Consider the following 6,879-nt stretch of genomic DNA (forward strand, 5'->3'; position numbering starts at 1 on the left):
TCAGAATGAATAAACACTATTATTGTGGATAAATAATGTCATATAACCTAATACAATACATGAAAATTAAAAGGGGGAGGGGGGTACATACACTACAAGTATCAATATCTACCTGCCGAGAAATATGTTGATTTAGCTGGTGGTCCTACTGCGATTGCTTGCCATTTGACAAAAGCGCGGGTAAATCAGGGTTGGTTTTTAGCCGGGCTTATTGCTCAAAGAGCAATTGCCGGCTTATGTGATCCTGTTCAAGGCAGGATGTTATCCCAATAGTCGCCATTTTAAAGTTACGTTCAAAAATATAGTTCTTACTCTCAACCGCTTTTGAGATAATACAAACGCTAAATAAAGCAACAAAAATAAAACGAAGTTTTATCTATATAAAATAAACATTTGTAGTAATGACTTTGAAAACTTCATAAGTCAAAGAACATAGTTCATTAGCGTAAGGATTTTTGATAATCAGTGTTACCGTAGTTCTCTACACATACGAGGTAAAGAAGGAGAGGGAACCAGACTGGCCTGTTTGTTTACATTCAGCTGCGGTACCAGATTAATTCTGATTCTGACAAAATCGGACTGTGGTATTAGGATTGAAAAACTCACTGTCAGTGTCTTATCATTTATATTGATAGTTTTAAAATAATTTTTTCATCAGAATATAAACGTGATTCATATAAGAAATCCATTCTACTCTGTCAATGAGCCCGGCTCTCTGTACTTCTGAGTACTTTGATTAGCATTAGTTTCTCTGATATCTGCCCTTCTCAAAAACACACAGATGACTACGAAGGACCACTTGTTCATATTTGTTATAGATTTTTTTGTACGTCATGTGATTCTATAAATGGCGTTTTCTGTCGTTTTAAATGGCGATTTCTGTCGTTCTAAATAACGATATATGAAGGCATATAAAACATGCTCCAAATGAAATTTTTATGGTTTACAGTTTACAATTATAGAATACTTTATGAATCATTTGTGATATTCTGCTATTACATTGTATTCCATTAAAAGCTTGGAACAAAGTTGACCTATAAAATCATGGGGCAGAATGAGAAAACATCTTATCTTGTGCATGCCTGTTATATCTGAATTTTGTATATAGATTTTTCATAAGAATATTTAGGTCAAGTTTTGTTTTGGATACGATTGAGCAATTTTTGACAGTTATGAGTGATGCCCTTAAAATTCCAATTATTTGGGGGACGGGACATAACTGTTTCACAGACATCTCTAGTTGTCAGTTTGTATTTGTGTGTTGTTAAACTTCCTTCTTGGGAACATTTCACTCATATGGAGACGCCTCAACTTGCCCAACGGGGAGCTACAGGCATTGACACGATTACTGAAAATGTTATAGAGCGCCTAAATGATTAAACTTAAGAAAAAAAACTTGTAAAAGTTCAGATATAAACACAATTTATTGTTTGATTAGATATGTTTTGTGACAAACTGAAACTGATTCTCCCAATTTATAACGTGTATCTATATATGTATAAAGTTCTCAAAAAAGTAATCACCATTACATTGTGAATTTTAGCTGTAATCGATGAAATTACGATTACATGTAATCGAATTTTATTTCATAAAACTGAAGTAAGGTATAATGATGTATTCTCCCTGGCTTCCGGTAATCCCAGCCTATTTAAAGAAAGAGATCTCGCGAGATCTTCCTTCTTCCGTTTGGCTTCGTTGATATAGCAGACGAAATTTTTTATCTTTTATCTACTTTAATCCTTGTGGATTTTGCGTTTAACCTTAGTATTTTTACTTACTTTGGTGCAGCCTTTTGATTTGGACATGGATAGTCCTGTTTGTAGCCCAGATGGGGCAGATGTGGGCCAAGATGGCAATTCTGCAAATCATGCAGATAAAAAACTCTTGTATGGCCAAGATGGCGACCCCAAAAAGTGGGGAAGTTCTGGCATCCTTAAGAAAAGACTGAAAAAGGGAGCTATAGACAAAGATCGTTATGAAGACGTTTGGGAAATTTTTTATCTTTTACCTATCTACTTTAATCCTTGTGGATTTTGCGTTTAACCTTAGTATTTTTACTTACTTTGGTGCAGCCTTTTGATTTGGACATGAATAGTCCTGTTTGTAGCCCAGATGGGGCAGATGTGGGCCAAGATGGCAATTCTGCAAATCATGCAGATAAAAAACTCTTGTATGGCCAAGACGGCGACCCCAAAAAGTGGGGAAGTTATAGCATCGACAGTGAAGACGACAGTGATTCGTCCGATCCTTATGAAGATGATAGTTCATCAGAAGAGGAGGGCGAAATTGACGATTTCACTTACAAGTCGCCATTGACACAGTCGCATAGCCGTGACGAACCGCAGGCCGATTCTGGTGATGAACTAGACGCTAAGCGTTTTGATCCGCTCAGTGATGAGACGGAATACATGCTTGATAAAAGTAAAGCAAAGTATGCCAAGAAGTATTTCAAACTTCATTTATCTGAGGAGAAAATTCGCTCCCGCATTTTAGAGGACGCGCCTATACCAGGCAACCAATTTTTGAATCCGCCGGATGTCGACGATTATCTCGAGGACTTAGTGGCGGATCACAAGTCTATGAAGTTCTTGAAAATGCACGATTCTTCACTGAAATTTGTACAGATACGAGTTTCTCAGTGCATGTGACCCTTATCTAGAATTTGGGACGAAATGGACAAAGCTCATGAGGGCACTACGTCTAGTATGGAAATCGTGGAAGTGGTGAACTTGTTGGAAAAAACTATACTCATGATTGGTCAAGTGAATGTTGCGTGTCTTTATGAACGAAGACTGAATTTCCTCGCCAAAATTCTCAAAAGTACCAAGAAAGCAAAGAGCATGTTGCGTGAAAACGAGACAAAATTTCAAGACGAGTCGGTCTTGTTTGGGAACGACTTTTACACGACCCTGTACAGGAAGTCGAAAGACAGAAAGCGTGCACGAGAGATGTCGAGGGACATCGCCAGACCTGTCAACAAGAAACCAAGACAGAGTGTTGACCAGCCCTTTCGGCAGGGACCCTCTGGTGATCAGAGAAAGTCCAGAGGGTCGAGCTACTCAAGAGGCACCGGCAGAGGCGCCATTACAAAGAAACAGAGGTATGTTAAGTTTGTCAATGACGTCACATGTAAACATACCGATAGTAGTAGAACAAATGTCAAAAGTTCTGAGGGATCATCACAATCTCCACCCAGGTGTAGAAAATTAAAATTAAGAGAGATTGTACAAAATCAAATCCCACTGGGGGGCAGACTAAAGCATTTTGTTTCAAATTGGGAAAAAGATTACAAAAGACACTTCAGTCTTGACAGAATTAGAAGGGTACAAAATAGATTTCTTAAAAACACCCAGTCAAACATCTGTCCCAAAAAATAAATTATTCAGAGAAAGAATTTCAAATTCTAGATGCAGAAATTCAAGAGATGTTACAAAAAAGAGCAGTGGAGATTGTAGACCCCAAGAACATAGTTCAAGCTCAGTTCATAAGCACTTTGTTTGTACGCCCCAAAAAAGATGGGGGGGGGGGGGGGGTCACGTCCCATTTTCAATCTAAAACGACTAAACGAATTTGTGACTTACGAACATTTCAAAATGGAAGGTTTCCAGGTAGTGAAAAACATGATGATAAAAAACGACTTCATGTGCAAAATAGATCTGAAGGATGCATACTTTTGCATTCCAATACACCAAGCTCACAGAAAATACCTGAGATTCAGTTGGGGAGGACAACTCCTTCAGTACACGAGTCTTCCTTTCGGATTGGCAGCCGGTCCCCGTCTGTTCACAAAAGTTATGAAACCTATCATAGCATTTCTGCGCAGAATGGGGATTCGACTGGTAATCTACCTGGACGACATTCTACTGCTGAATCAAACCAAAGAAGGGTTGATGAAGGACAGAGATTCCCTTATCTGGTTATTACACAACCTGGGGTGGTTGATAAACTGGAAGAAATCAGTGCTAGAACCCAAACAAATGATAGAGTTTTTGGGTCTAAAAGTGGATTCAGTAGAAATGAGTGTTTATTTACCTCAGGACAAAATTCAGAACATAAAAATGAAATGCCAAAACGTATTAGGATCCAACCACATTACAATCCAAGAATTGGCAAGTTTAGTTGGATCATTGAATGCAACAGTAGAGGCAGTAATTCCAGCCTCACTTTATGTCAGAGAATTACAAATGTACAAAACGAAATGTCTTGTCAAGGAAAACAGTTACAAGAACAAAATCACACTATCTCAGGAATGCAAAACAGAAATTTCTTGGTGGATCCAACAGTTAGAGGTTTGGAATGGGAAACAAATAATAACCAAAGAACCAGATCTTGTGATAGAGACAGATGCATCCACAATGGGATGGGGGTTCAATTGCCCATTTTCACAAGAAAAAATGGGGGGGGGGTCCATGGAGCCCGATAGAGAAAAAACTCCACATAAATGCCTTAGAACTAAAAGCTGCAAATATTGCTGTAAGATCAATGACAAAGAACAAGGTAAATGTACACATTCATCTGAGGATGGACAATGTAACTGCGGTTACTTATGTGAACAAGATGGGGGAGACAAAATCGCCCATTTTAACAAAGATAGCAAAAGATCTATGGGAGTATTGCCTAGAAAAGAAAATAACTCTAACAGCGGAACACCTTCCTGGAGTTCTCAATCAGAAAGCAGATTGGGAAAGCAGGAATGTGTCGCCAATGAGCACAAACAGCTGGAGACTGAACCCAAAGATATTTACACAGATAAATTTACAATGGGGTCCTCTAGAAATGGATTTGTTTGCGGACAGGCTAAATGCACAGTTGGAGAAATACATGAGCTGGAAACCCGACCCATTTGCTATGGGAACAGATGCATTCCTAGCGAAATGGGGAGAGATGAAAGCTTATGCATTTCCACCATTTTGTCTGATACAGAGATGCATAGCCAAAGTCCAGAAAGAGAAGGGAGAGTTGGTCATTGTGACACCATCATGGCAGACACAACCTTATTACCCAATGTTATTGAACATGTCAATTGTAAACCCAATTCTTCTACCACCACAGAGAGACCTTCTTCTGTCACCAGGGGGGAAACCACACCCTCTGATAGTCAAAGGAACACTGAAATTAGTGGCCTGGAAAATTTCAGGCGATATAAAGAGGTGCAAGGTTTATCAACAAACACTTCTGAATTACTCGCAGCATCTTGGAGAAAGGGAACTCAATCAGCTTACAACAGCTGCTGGAAACACTGGGCTAGCTGGTGTAACAGCAGACATATTAATCCCTTTCTCTCCTCTTTGGAACATATAGCTAATTTCTTGTCAGAATTGTTCCAAAAAGGTTATGAGTACAGGTCTGTAAACAGTTATAGATCAGCAATTTCAGCTTTCCACCCAGAAATCAATGGTATTAAAGTAGGCCAAAGCAACCTCATCAAGCAGGTTATGTCGGGGGTGTTTAATTGCAGACCGCCTATGCCCAGATGCACTCAAACATGGGATGTTGATATTGTATTAAAATATCTAATTTCATTAGGGCCTTGTGAAAATTTAGGCTTAAAATTGTTAACATTGAAAGTTGTCAGTCTCATGGCTTTGTCAACAGCTTGCAGGTCATCAGAATTGTACCATTTAGATTTGAATCATATGCAAATTTACCCAAAGGAAATAGAGTTTAAAGTTGTGCAGCTGACTAAAACAAGAAGGGTAGGTCAAGAGCCTATGAAGTTGGTATTCAGTCAGTTTGAAAGTGAACTACTTGATGTCAGAAAACATATTTTGCAATATTTAGAGAGCACAGAACCTATTAGAAAAGGAGAAAGTAAATTTTTTCTTAGTTTTTTGAAACCACACAAGTCTGTTAAGTCTTGCACAATTGCTAGATGGCTCAAAACAGTGTTAGAAGATTCAGGGATTAATACAGATATTTTTAAAGCTCATTCTACTAGAGGAGCTAGTACATCTAAAGCAAACAAGTTTGGGTTATCTGTCAAACAAATCATGGAGAAAGCAAACTGGAAATCAGCAAGTACTTTCTACACTTTCTACAATAAACCTGTCCAAAATGATTCAGGATTCTCAGATTCTGTGTTAAGATTGAAGTAAATAATATCAAACCAAAACTAAAACATTTGGCTTTAAACATACATCATTATACCTTACTTCAGTTTTATGAAATAAAATTAAAAATTCTATAAGTGCGCTTTAGCGCATGCAATGAAATTAAAATTTTATGAATAAAACTGAAGTAAGGTATAAGCCCCCCCACCCTCCACACCCTAGGGGCTTATACACTTACCTGAATGTTTTAGTCTTGTTTTAAGGGTACATGTGTACATGTATGTATTATTATACATTTGATGTTTATTTCAGTTTATGAATTACATTTGAGATTCAACATATATTTATTTTATATGTTTTGTAGAGCTCCAACCTTTGGCGGCAAGAAGTAGCTAGAGTCCTGAGTCCGTGAACAACTTAGTACTTTGTACCTTCACTACCTTGATAACAAAATTAAAAAAAAAAAATCTTATTTTATTTGTGCATTTATCAATTTACTGCAATGAAATTAAAGTTTTATGAATGTTACATTGTATTTCCTATTAAAAAAAAAAAAAAAATTATCTTTTTTCAACTCAGCCAAAAGTCAGAAGGAAGATCTCGCGAGATCTCTTTCTTTAAATAGGTTGGGATTACCGGAAGCCAGGGAGAATACATCATTATACCTTACTTCAATTTTATTCATAAAATTTTAATTTCATTGCATGCGCTAAAGCGCACTTATAAAATTTTTAATTACCCAGTGTATTCTTCGATTACAGATTACTGTCGATTACTTGAAAAACAGCAATGATTACAATCGATTATGATTCTTTCATGCCTGCCCAAG

General features: G+C 37.5%; 1 pseudogene; it reads left to right on the forward strand.

Moving 5' to 3' along the window:
* Nucleotides 1-2,054: 2,054 nt before the first annotated feature.
* On the forward strand, nucleotides 2,055-6,599 carry LOC134269859 (uncharacterized; annotated as a pseudogene).
* The last annotated feature ends 280 nt before the right edge of the window (nucleotides 6,600-6,879 follow it).

This window comes from Saccostrea cucullata, unplaced genomic scaffold (assembly GCF_032062105.1).
Source record: "Saccostrea cucullata isolate Sc308-1 unplaced genomic scaffold, CSIRO_AGI_Scuc_v1 ctg3413, whole genome shotgun sequence".
Lineage (NCBI taxonomy): Eukaryota > Metazoa > Mollusca > Bivalvia > Ostreida > Ostreidae > Saccostrea > Saccostrea cuccullata.